This window comes from Triticum aestivum, chromosome 4A (genome assembly GCF_018294505.1).
Source record: "Triticum aestivum cultivar Chinese Spring chromosome 4A, IWGSC CS RefSeq v2.1, whole genome shotgun sequence".
Classification (NCBI taxonomy): Eukaryota; Viridiplantae; Streptophyta; class Magnoliopsida; order Poales; family Poaceae; genus Triticum; species Triticum aestivum.
In genome coordinates this window covers 752028200-752042061 of record NC_057803.1, presented here as the reverse complement: position 1 = coordinate 752042061, position 13862 = coordinate 752028200, and positions in this window count along the sequence as shown.

Here is a 13862-nt window from a genome sequence, read left to right as displayed (position 1 = left end):
CCTTAAGTAGCTTGAGAAGCCTCCCCCAAGCTTGTGGGAGACTCTCTTCTTCAATTTGCACAAAGTTGTATATTTCCCTCAAGGCAGCTTGTTTCTTATGAGCAGGGAAATATTTAGCAGAAAAGTAATAGATCATATCCTGGGGACTTTGCACACAACCAGGATCAAGAGAATTAAACCATATCTTAGCATCACCCTTTAATGAGAACGGAAATATTTCGAGTAAATAAAGGTAGCGCGATCTCTCATTATTAGTAAACAGGGCGGCTATATCATTTAACTTAGTAAGATGTGCCACAACAGTTTCAGATTCATAGCCATAAAAAGGATCAGATTCAACCAAAGTGATTATATCTGGATCAACGGAAAATTCATAATAATCCTTATCAGGAACACAGATAGGTGAAGTAGCAAAAGTAGGGTCGGGTCTCATTCTATCTCTAAAAGATTCTTTACTCCATTTAACTAGCAATCTCTTAAGTTCGTATCTATCCTGAGAAGCAAAAATAGCTGCAGAAGATTCCGCATCAAAAAGATAACCCACAGGAATAGCAGGCATATTTTCATCATCACTCTCATCATTGTATTCAGATTCAATAATTTCTCTTTCTCTAGACCTAGAAATTTTCTCATCTTGAAATTCACCAAGGGGCACAGTAGTATCAAGCATAGAAGTAGTTTCATCATAAGTATCATGCATAGCAGAAGTGGCATCATCAATAACATGCGACATATCAGAGTTCATAGCAGTAGCAGGTTTAGGTGTCGCTCACTTACTCAGAACAGAAGGTGAATCAAGTGCAGAGCTAGATGGCAGTTCCTTACCTCCCCTTGTAGTTGAGGGATAAATTGTTGTCTTGGCGTCTTTCAAATTCTTCATAGTGTCCAGCAGATATAAATCCCAAGTAACTCAAGGAATAGAGCTATGCTCCCCGGCAATGGCGCCAGAAAAAGGTCTTGATAACCCACAAGTATGGGGGATCGCAACAGTTTTCGAGGGTAGAGTATTCAACCCAAATTTATTGATTCGACACAAGGGGAGCCAAAGAATATTCTCAAGTATTAGCAGCTGAGTGGTCGATTCAACCACACCTGGAAACTTAGTATCTGCAGCAAAGTGTTTAGTAGCAAGTAATATGATAGTGGTAGTAACGGTAACAAAAGTAAAGACAACAAAAGTAACGTTTTTGGTATTTTGTAGTGATTGTAACAGTAGCAACGGAAAAGTAAATAAGCGAGAACCAGTATATGGAAAACTCGTAGGCACCAGATCAGTGATGGATAATCATGTCGGATGTGGTTCGTCATGTAACAGTCATAACATAGGGTGACACAGAACTAGCTCCAGTTCATCAATGTAATGTAGGCATGTATTCCGAATATAGTCATACGTGCTTATGGAAAAGAACTTGCATGACATCTTTTGTCCTACCCTCCCGTGGCAGCGGGGTCCTATTGGAAACTAAGGGATATTAAGGTTTCCTTTTAATAGAGAACCGGAACAAAGCATTAGCACATAGTGAATACATGAACTCCTCAAACTATGGTCATCACCGGGAGTGGTTCCGGTTATTGTCACTTCAGGGTTGCCGGATCATAACACATAGTAGGTGACTATAGACTTGCAAGATAGAATCAAGAACTCATATATATTCATGAAAACATAATAGGTTCAGATCTAAAATCATGGCACTCGGGCTCTAGTGACAAGCATTAAGCATAGCAAAGTCATAGCAACATCAATCTCAGAACATAGTGGATACTAGGGATCAAACCCTAACAAAGCTAACTCAATTACATGATAAATCTCATCCAACCCATCACCGTCCAGCAAGCCTACGATGGAATTACTCACGCACGGCGGTGAGCATCATGAAATTGGTGATGGAGGATGGTTGATGATGACGACGGCGACGAATCCCCCTCTCCGGAGCCCCGAACGGACTCCAGATCAGCCCTCTTGAGAGAGATTAGGGCTTGACGGCGGCTCCGTATCGTAAAACGCGATGATTTCTTCTCTCTGATTTTTTTCTCGCCGAAAGCCAATATATGGAGTTGGAGTTGGCGTCGGAGGGTCTCCAGGGGGGCCCACGAGGAAGGGGGGCGCCCCCCACCCTCGTGAACACGGTGTGGGCCCCCTGGTCTTCATCTTTGGCGAGGATATTTTATTATTTTTTTTAAGATGTTCCGTGAAGTTTCAGGTCATTCCGAGAACTTTTATTTTCTGCACATAAAACAACATCATGGCAATTCTGTTGAAAACAGCATCAGTCCGGGTTAGTTCCATTCAAATCATACAAGTTAGAGTCCAAAACAAGGGGAAAAGTGTTTGGAAAAGTAGATACGACGGAGACGTATCACCCACCTACTGCCCGGAGCTTTGTTCTTGATTTATGGCAATGTATATATTCAGTCTGGGGAATCCCGGATATCAGTGAAGTTCAGAACACTGCGGACAGAGAATGGCTCCTGGACAGGTTATACCCGTTGACTGAGATTGAGCATTGTATGTTGTTGATGACACTATGGTGATGCTGGCATAACCTGAACAAACTAGTACATGACAAACCTCCTCCACCGATGGATACCTCAAGAAGCTATCCATGCAGCTATTTAGACTCATTGTTGGTGTTGGTGCAGAACACTGCGTGTGACCAAGCAAAAGGCAAACAAGTGAAATAATTTTTGACAAGGAGTGAGTACCCCATCTGAGTGCACTCGTTTGACCATCATGCCGATGTGGGACCCATCACGGACGGGACGCACCACTGACGGGACGGGATGTGACGTCACATCAGTTTTTCCAGTTTTCCACGGTAAGCTGGCACGTTAAGACATGTCTACTTATGCATTGAATTTTGATGACCGCTGCGTTTCCCATGACATGCTGCTTCACCTACGTTCCGCCTATAATTACTGGTTCCCGGCGTTCTCCGGTAGCACCGGTCACCCAGCTCGCCCTATCGGCTACCCTCACAGTCTGGCTCGTGCAGCCTCGAATATATTAAAAAAATAGAATGTCACGATGTCATGGAGGAAGTTGAATTTTGGATTCAAAGACAACAATATTGGAACTGCTGACTCGTTAAGCATTACAGAGAAATTTCCCCCGGCATATAGTTTTGAGGCCCATAAATTTCATACCAAACTTTTACACTTAGTTCATTAAGATATAATATAAAACATTATTTTGTATATTGCTTAATTTACTTAGTACCACCTTCGTCCAAAAATTCTTGTCTTAGATTTGTCTAGATACGGATGAATCTAGTCACGTTTTAGTTTTAGATACATCCATATCTAGACTAATCTAAGACGAGAATTATAGGACGGAGGGAGTATATACTTAATAGAAGGAAATTGTGTTTGAGCACTCTCTTGTATACGGTTGAAACAACCATGGTTCAAAACTAATAATTTGCCGCGTTTCCAACATTATACAAAAATATACGTGTATTTCTCTTTTTGTTTCTGCATAATTTTAATATCCTTAAATATTCCAGTTGGGATCTCCGGAAGATGCGAGGTAAAAAGCATTGCAATGCAAGTTTCTAGTGTCTCATTTAGATATAAGAAAATAGAAAATCCTAGCGTTGTGATATTTTTACGAGATCTTCTCATCCAATCATCATCGGCATTGTTGCTTACTAGTTTTTTCCTTCTTAGTACTACTTCTTGCATGCTTTCAAGAATCCAGCAACAGGCTGCCACTTGCCAGCACGACATCGCTGCCTGGCTTCCTATAACCGGAAAGACATTGCTCGTAACAAACACAAAGAGAAACCACGCGTATCTTAATTTTTATCCATATACGGTGCAGTTCCAAATATCCTTGGTCAGACGGCTTATCTTGTCGCGTTGACGGTATGCCGTGATTGCACGGCCATTGACTGGGCGGTCGGTTGCCTGCTTGCTTGCTGGGATGGTTGTTGGAACGAACCCCATGAGGGACCAGACTCCGGGATCTTTTTTTTCGATAAAGAGCATTTCATTGAATTGAAATATCGAGTTGATACAATCGCATCATAGAATGCCCGGCCTCTGCATAACTAGATGCACACAGCCAACAAGTCCACAAACCTAAAAATAAAAAGCTAAGGCTCGAACAGCCAGTATAATGAAAAATAAAGATAAAGCCAGCCTAAGACGCGGCGAATCCTATCCGAAGATCACACCGCCATCCATGGGGGTAGAAAACCTCCCGGACTGTACGCTCCAGCCGAGTAGACGCCATCATAAAAAGGTCTCTGTCCTCCGGCCTCTGCAGGATAGACCACATACGGAGCCATCGCGAACACACATGAATAACCTGCATAGGAGACGAAACACTGGTGAGCCACAATGCCCAACATAAGGCAGCTGCCCCCACAAGGATGTGTGTAGAGAATTATTTATCTATTCCCCTCGACCAATTGCCGAACATGTTCCGTGCACTACGTGGGGGAAAAAGATTTGAAGCTATTTGGACGATGGCCCACACAAACCGAGCAAACTTGCACTCAGAAAATAAGTGTTTAATAGACTCGTCCTGATGGCAGAAGACACAGCTTTTGCACCCTTGCCAGTTGCGACGTGCCAAATTATCCCTAGTTAAGATCACCCCTCTATTCATAAACCAGAGGAATATCTTTACTCTTAGAGGGATTTTTAGCTTCCACAATTTTCTGTTATCAATTGGAACCTCGTTATGAACCATAGCATCATACATGGATTTGACTGAAAACTTTCCATTCTGGTGCAATTTCCATCTAAAGGTGTCTGGTTCATCCGACAACTGAACGACCTCCAAACGGCTGAGCAAATCATTCTAGACTGCTAGGCGAGGTCCTAGAAGATCCCTACGAAAAGAAATATCAGGGTTTGCCTAACCCAAAGCTTGTTTGATCATGACAAGCTTCAACCCTACTATGTTGAGAAGGCGCTTCCGAATGGCAAGACAAGGTGGGTGCTCAACTCCTTCCTGGATATCATGTATCGCATCTTCTGCAACTCCTTGTTCCCTCGCATTGGTGACAAGGACAAGATTCATGCCTATATGGTGGATATGATGCTCATTTGCGAGGAGGCTCGTTTGTCTCAGACTCAGCCACTTGATGTCTCACACATCATGTGGTGTGAACTTCGGTTTGCGGTGTTCAACCGCAAAGTACCTATCTATGTGCCATATCTGTTTCTGTTGATCTCGAAGACTTGGGAGAAGATGCACTACAAGAAATATGTCAACTTATGACCACCACTATTGGTCACTGAAAGGTCACAAATTTCCATTTATGACCTTTTTGTGACCAAAAACAGAAGGTCAAAAGCTGGCCGCCGTAAACTGACTATAGCGACCTTTCTTCTGGAATGGTCAAAGACGTTTACAACCAAAATATTCCTACTGTGGTGTTTTGGTCACTAGCAACCTCCCCAGGCCACGTAGGCATCCAGCGTGGCAAGCTGATGTGGCACAAGATTCAGCCTGGTCCGATTTGGTGTTCTACATGGGCCTAGCCCAACAATTCGGCCTTTCTATATATTTTTTCGTGTCAATTTTTGGTCAATTTCATGGGCCTAGCCCAACATTATAGCCTTTTTATCTTTGGGCCGTTGCCTTTGTTTGGGCCATGGCCTTTTCACTCCAGACCACGTTTGTAGCACGTTTGTTTCTGGGTCATGGCCTATTCAGGCCCGGTACTATCATGGCAATTGAGTAATTTTCACAATCTGGCATTAAAGCAACATGTACACAGGGAATACAAAATTTCATTACACAGGAATTGTTCAACACGTAGGAGCACATCTGGTACTGTCCTAACAATGTCTACATAATTTGCCTTATCTCACTACTACATAACATTGTTCAACACGTAGGAGCACATTTGGTACTGTCCTAGCAATGTCTTCATTGCTCCCTTTGATGGGCAAGTTCTCCAGGTGCGACAACTTGCCTTCCTACAAGAACAGAACATTACATGAATAGATCAATCGAGGAGGAAACAGTAAAACAGGCCGAAAGCATCACACATACAAATAATAACAGCATACATTAATGTATAAAATAATAAAAATATCTATAACCAGGGCTATTTCTAGCCAACCTGTGTGCATGAATCACAATAGATCAAGCAAAAGACGTATAACCATCAGCAAACAGCAAATATTAGTGAAAGGGGGCAATTTCTAGTACTCGTCATTTTTGCAAAGTGAGCAAGAACGATGATATTTTCCTACACATACTTTTTGATTTTTCCTTAGTCCTATAGTGATCTGCTCACTCCAATTATATCTCACTTCAATTCTATCCAAAGTGAGCATGCAGTATATATGAAGGGATTACAACAGGTTCCTACAGTACACTAGATAGGCCAACATTTTAGACTACTAGTACCTAGAAATCATATGCAACTCTGTTTTTTCTCTAGCCCAGCCACAAGATCATAAGAGAAATCATAAGTATCTGGTGCATTTGATATAATAAAGCAGCTCCCGAACAAACAGAAGTTCTGCTTCTTCACATCCCAATTGAGGAGATCTGTGGGATAACCTACCCTGAGGAGCTCGCCGCGGGATCTTCTCCATGGACAGCCCCCTTCTTTCACAACACCAGATTGGCCTCTTCACGAACCTACAAAAATAAATGCACACACAAATCAGATTGTGGGAGACGAGAGGAGGAATAGGAGGAGGGATGTGTATGCAAGTGTATAAGCATCAAGCATGAGATACTTTTCAAATTACTATGAACATTCTTAGTTTCTTTGATTGAAGTAGGTGACTGGGGCTAGGTGTGCTCACTACTAGGCAGTAAAAACTCGGTATATACAAGCATTGCGTGCTTAGTTATTGGCGACGAATATCTAGACACCAAAATATCGGTGCCACTGCCGCAAGTGACCATCATGATGAACTAGACATACGAATACTAAATATCAACCAATGCACATACTTTTATTACCAGGCAGAGAGATAGCTCAAAACAGAACATATATAATTTGAAAGAAGGAAATCACCCATAATTAACAGGGAAAGGTATAACCAAAACAAGTTCATTTGTCTTCCAAGTATAAAACATCAAGTGCACAAACTCACATCAGTTAACATCGTTACAGAATTTCAGATAACATGTTTACTGCAGAAATTCAGTTAACATATTCTGCACACATGTTCAGTTAACAGTTTAGGTGCTCTAATTCAGTTAAAACTGCAGCATATAACAAATTCAGTTAAGTAATCTGAATAGCTTGTGTTTATTGCATTTACTGAGAAAAACATATACAATGCCATTTACTGAAGTTGTGTGTAAACATGACTAAGCTTGACAGATACAGGGAAGAAAAATAATTAAATAAGATAGCAGGAAATGTAGGACATCGAGGATTCGACCAGCCTCTACTCATCAGCAACTGTAAACACCAAGAAAAAGAACAAAGGTTTGAATGTCAAATATATTCCCAAGAAGCTATTAAGACAAGGAGATAGTAAATGTGACCACTGGTCTATGAACTCACCAGAGGATTAATTTTGTTCGGGTCACTCCCAAGTTTGCTCATAGCATCCCTCATACAAGCAAGATCAACAACTGCTGGGACACCAGTGAAATCCTATAAAGAGACAAATGATTAAGTGAATAAATTGAAGATAAGATCCTAGCCGAAATGTATCAGAATAAAATAAGCAATGTATCCAGCTTACAGTACCGCTTGCCAGATGAAAATAGAAGTGTTGACTTTTATAATTGCAAATAGAAGAAGAATATGTGATGACGATGCAGCTAATCTTATACAAAAACCTATCACCTACTGGCGCATGATATCTATCTTTAAAAATCCAGGTGACAGCAGCAATCATACATCATATACATAATGGGAATAAGACATGGTTATTGGGGAACTACACTTTCTGCATCTCCAGCATGTGCACTGCACACTAGCATAGCAGCCGGCAGCACCGCTCCTTTTCGATGAATGAAAATAAAATACTGTCAACAACAGAATTGCAAAAACATACCCTGATCCACACTACTATACAGCTATACTGTCACTAGTAGTAGTAGTATCTTGAGCTTGCGTCGTACGGACATGTTCTATTTTAACATATACGCTGAATCCTATTCCATATACTGTATGATACTGCTGCTATCAATCTGGTACCAACAGTGGGCTGGCTAGTGGAGCAGTTAGGCTCTGAGAATACTCTACTCCGCATCCTAACAGGCATCTACATCTGTAGATGTGGACCATCACTTGGGAAGGAGTCCTGGATTCCTGGAGATGTAAATGAAGGGCTTATGGCAGCATGGTGGCGTGCAGCCGTGTGTTTCCCAGGAACTGAGCCGTGCTCTCCTCAACTATGGCTGCACACGCACACATCGGATCCTATTTACTGTATTGCTGCGCCGACACGCCATGCGTATGGAGCAATCGAATCTAGACTAGGCTAACCGCAGATAAATTTTGGTCGACGAGAGGTAGGGGTAGGGGATTCAGCAGCAACCACACACGTACCGCAGATGGGGAAGACCCCGATCGTGACGCCGAGCGCGGCAGAGAAGGCCAGCTGCTTCGGCTCCGCGCCCCTGCACCGGCCAACCACCAAAGCAGAAGCGATGAAACTGGCGACCAGATGCCGGCGCGGCCGGACGAAACAGAAACTATAGCCGGGCGGCTGGGGCCTCACCTCTGGATGACCTGCAGCAGGGAATCAATGACCCTGGCGTTGAGCCACGCGAGGACCACCGCCATTTCCTCCCCCCCCCTCCGCGCGAATCGGGGCCCGGGTAGGCTGGTGGGCGGGCCGGAGGAGCGAGGCGAGGGCGGGCGTTCTCCATTCAGACGTATTCAGCGTTGGTTCCCAAGTGTGACCGAGGCTGGATCGCGTTGGATCTCCCTCCCTTGGGTTCTTCTCTCCCTTCTGGTGAGGGAAGGGGAGGGGCGAGAGGAGGAGGGCGTGGGGGAGCCATGGACGGCGGTGAGCTCTGTCGGAGGGAGGCAGCGGCGGTGATCTGGAAGGGAGGAGGCGAGCTCTCGTTCGCTCTCTCTCCATCAGGTGAGACAGCGAGGAGAGACGAGGGGAGGGATGGGATCGGGGTGGGTGGCGGCGGCGATCTGGGAGACGAGGGGAGCGAGATCTGGATCGAGCGAGGAGAGGGGGGCTGCTAGGGTTTGGGTTGGGTTGGGTTGAGAAAGGACCTGAGAGACGTTGGATCCGTCGGATGTGGACGGTCCAGATTGGTTAAGTGGGGTGATCCGTGTGAAGAGCTCTGATTGGCTCAGAAAAATTATGATTTAGAATAGTTTCTAAGTACTAAAACTAGGAGAGTTTTGTGAAGCAGCTATCAAAAATATTTTGCAAAATGGCACAACTAAAATTTTCTATCAATTTAGACCATATTTTATGGATGATAGCCAGTTTGCATGCAATTTTTAATCTTTGTAGCTATTTTAAATCATTATTCGAGTGCCCAAAATGAGTATTTTTGTGAAGGGCCTACCAAATAATTGTTGCAAAATTGTACTAAATAAATTTTCTAAAATACTAGGACATATTTAAACCACAATTTACCAAATTGTTGGGTGTCAGAAGTTTTGATCCACCTCTGGTGAAAAAGACAAATTTCCGCCGATTCAGCTGGAAGCGGGTCAAATTTGAACTGTAACTACCTCGTAGTTTGCTCTTTATTTTTTCCAAAAATCATTTCTAGATACATAAGTATCTATTTAATCAGAGAAATACCAAAAAAAATTCATGATTCAACCACTAACTAGGAACGGACATTCCCGCCGTTTTGACCGCATTTTGAAACGGACATAAAAAATTCAAAAAAAATCAAAAAATTGGAAAACCTTCGCATTGCGTCATTATATGTGACCAAGTTACCAGGAAACATTATAAACTTGTAATACGGCGAATATTTAAAAAAAGTGTTCTCAAAAACGAGCTATCAAGTGTGAAGATGAATGACTTTCAACCCAAATGCTCAATCTTATGGCCACATACATGGCATAGTTTGTTCAAACGATCTCATATTGTGCACAAGGGTGCATATTGGAATGACAAACAATGTTGCCTAACGAAGTTTTCATTTTCGTTGGACGAAAAAACCATTTTCTATTTTTCGAGTGCCCGAAAGGAGGTTTTTTTGTGAAGGAACTACCAAATAATTGTTGCAAAATTGGACCAAATCATTTTGATAAAATACTAGGCCATATTTAATGCACAATTGACAAAATGGTTGGGTGTAAAATTTTTTGATCCACCTCTCGTGAAAAAGACAAATTTCCGCCGATTCAGTTGGAAGCGGGTCAAATTTGAACTGCAGCTGCCTCATAGTTTGCTATTTTATTTTTTCCAAAAATCATTTCTAGTTACATAAGTATCTATTTAATCAGAGAAACACCAAAAATTTTCCAAGATTCAACCACTAGCTAGGAACGGTCAAGCCCGCCGTTTTGACCGCATTTTGAAATGGGCATAAAAAAATCAAAAAATGGGAAAACCTTCGCATTGTGTCATTATATGTGACCAAGTTTTCAGGAAAAATAATAAACTTGTAATACGGTAATTATTTTAAAAAAGTGTTCTCAGAAATGAGCTATCAAGTGTGAAGATTCATGGCTTTCAAGCCAAATGATCAATCTTATGGCCACATTCATGGCATAGTTTATTCAAATGATCTCATATTGTGCACAAGGGTGCATATTGGAATAGCAAACAATGTTTCCTAAGGAAGTTTTCATTTTCGTTGGACGAAAAAACCATTTTCCATTTTTCGAGTGCCCGAAAGGAGGTTTTTTTTGTGAAGGACCTACCATATATTTGTTGCAAAATTGTACCAAATCATTTTTATAAAATATTAGGACATATTTAATTCACAATTGACAAAATGGTTGGGTGTCAAAAGTTTTGATCCACCTCTGGTGAAAAAGACAAATTCCCGCCGATTCAGCTCGAAGCGGGTCAAATTTGAACTGCAGCTGCCTCATAGTTTGCTATTTATTTTTTCCAAAAATCATTTCTAGTTACATAAGTACCTATTTAATCATAAATACACTGTTTGGTGGTGATACGTCGAGGTTTGGGCGGTGGCCGAGGGCCCCAACTCTAGAGCGCGTAAACTCGCATGCTCGTCGCGTGGTCACCGCGTGACCGTGGCGTTGCCTTGTGTTCTGGGAAGCCTAGGCATGTCTAGTGGGTTGAGGACTCCTCAGGTAGGTGCTAGGAACAAAATTACAATATAAGATTCTCACGAGGAGACCGATCGATGCTCAAACATGAATTAGCGGCCAAGTGTTTGATAAGCGGTACGGGAAATGTACATGGCTAATGGGCGTGAGTTTTGGCTGAGGATGATCAGTTACTAAGAAGACCGTCTTCACAAATTTCCAGCTCAAAAGGAGGATCCTATGTGGTACTTGCTTTGCAAACCACCACACTGGACATAAATACGAATGTTGAAGCTCGGCTCAAAGTAACCACAATCTACAAGGTTATGACCATCTATATTGGTCATTAACAACTAGAAATAAGGCAGCGGACTAGCACTGTTTGCTTTGTGACCATTTCGTGTAAGGAAATTACGACCTTTCTGACCAAAATGGTCGCAATGGTTTAGGGTTTGAAGCCCTCTGAACAGCTTTTGACCAATTGGTCTAAAATGGTCATAAATTTATGACCAATTCTTCGAGGGTCACTGACAGAAGGTCATAAGTTGACATATTTCTTGTAGTGATGTTCCCTGGTGAGGAGTTCCTTGCTCCAGACTGGATTCGCCATGATCCCATCTGTCTCCGTGTCAAGTCCAACTGTGCCAACACTACTACTCACGCTGAGGCGTCTGCTGCTAGGGCTGCTATTGATGAGGAGGATGTTGGTGCATAGGATGTTGCTGAGGACCGTGCTGCCAGGCCTTCTCACAGTTTCTCTATGCCCTCGTGGGCCAAGAAGCTGAAGGACAAGATGAAGACTCTTTTCTGCATGCAATCTAAGGGCCAGTACAGGACTCACGTGGCATCCAAGGAGAGTCGTCGCCGGGACAAGAAGATCTTGCAGCTCTATGGCGAGGATGTGTCTGGCGGTTCTGAGGATCGCATCACTCCAGAGGCCGAGTGGATGGAGAAGCAAGGCTACAGGTGGACTGATTCTGAGGAGGACGTCGAGAAGACCATCCCTGCTGTCGAGGAGTCTGACGGACAGGGTTGGGATGAGTTCCCTGCTTGAGCCACCCCGTGTGTGTAGGTGTCCTCTCTGCCTTTTTGGCGTCTCGATGCCAAAGGGGGAGAGAGTATAGGGATTTGCGAGTCTTGTGTGTCGTCGTTCGTGTTCGGTGTGTTTGCTGCTTTCTCTTTGAACCTCGTTTGAACCTCGTTTCAGTTGCTTTCGGTTGCTTTACTTCATTTGGTGTAAGAAATATGCACTCTATCTACCTTAGCAAGCTTGTGATATATTGTGCTACCTTTGTGATATGCTCTTCTTAGATGTTAGTTATCATGCCTTTGTCTCTATAATATAGAGGGAGTGTTGATCCTAGATTGTGTGCGATGCAGTCCAAAGCATCTATCTAGATTGCACACATCTAGGGGGAGCCCGTCTATATTCTAGAGAGGAGGGTTTCCTGTGCCCTATTTTCCCATCTTTGTGCAAATCCCGTATTGTCATCAATCCACCAAAAAGGGGGAGATTATAAGAGCATATTTATCCCTTAAGTGTTTTGGTGATTGATGACAATGCTTTTGCGGACTAATCGTGTGCCTTTAGTTTTTCAGATGCTTCATCTCTAGGCACGAGATGATTCGGTGCCCCTCGAAGACTATTGAAGACGGCGTTGTTCTACGTTTCTCTTTGGTGGATTTGAGTCGTAGGAGAGCCGTACTATTAAGAGGGGGTCCGCGTCGGAAAGGTTCGGGTGGAATCAAGACGTACACATGTCCTTCCTTTCCCTTGCACTTTGGAGCATCTCTCCGTTATCCTAGTTGTGCTTATCTGTCGGCTACTGCTGTATTTGCGGTAGTACTGCTCTATGGAGCGGTAGTACCGCAAGCACCTGCGGTAGTACCGCTGGGGGTCACGGTAGTACCGCTCCTCTGGAGCCTTAGTACCGTGGCTCCCAGGCCTAGTGCCGCTCCGGTACGGTAGTAGGGGCCGATGTATTTTTTTACATCCGCGCACCCACGGTAGTATCGCACGTCCTGCGCGGTAGTACCGCGAGAGGCCACGGTAGTACCGCTCCCCCGGAGTCGTAGTACCGTGGCCCTCATACCTAGTACCGCTGCGTCACGGTAGTAGGAGCGGATGTAATTTTTTACATCCGCGCCTCCACGGTAGTACCGCGCCTCGTGCGCGGTAGTACCACGTCGGATTTTTTGCACTGTTTCATTTTCAGCAGAAGTAGGCACGAATGTAATTTATTTCATCCGCGCTCTTCGTAGGCATTGACTTTCCTGCCTTGCGGTAGTACCGCAAGGGGGAGCGGTAGTACCACGCAAGCAGTAGTACTACACCCAGTCAGGCAAGTCCTGGCCTCTACTGCTGCCGTGGAAGTACTGTGGTCCTCCACGGTAGTACCGCGTGGCCTTGCGGTAGTACCGCGCCCCTGGAGCGGTAGTACCGCATGTCGCCGGCTGAACATGTGGATAACGGTTGGATCTTTTCCATGACTATAAAAGGGACGTCTCCTACCTCTAGTTGACCACCTCTTCTACCTCCAAGCTCCATTGTTGCTCCAAGCTCCATTTTGGCCCGATCTCTCTCCCTAGCCAATCAAACTTCTTGATTTGCTCGAGATTGGGTGACAAGGGCCCGATCTACACTTCCACCAAGAGATATTCGATTCCCCACTAATCCCTAGCGGATCTTGTTACTCTTGGGTGTTTGAGCACCCTAGA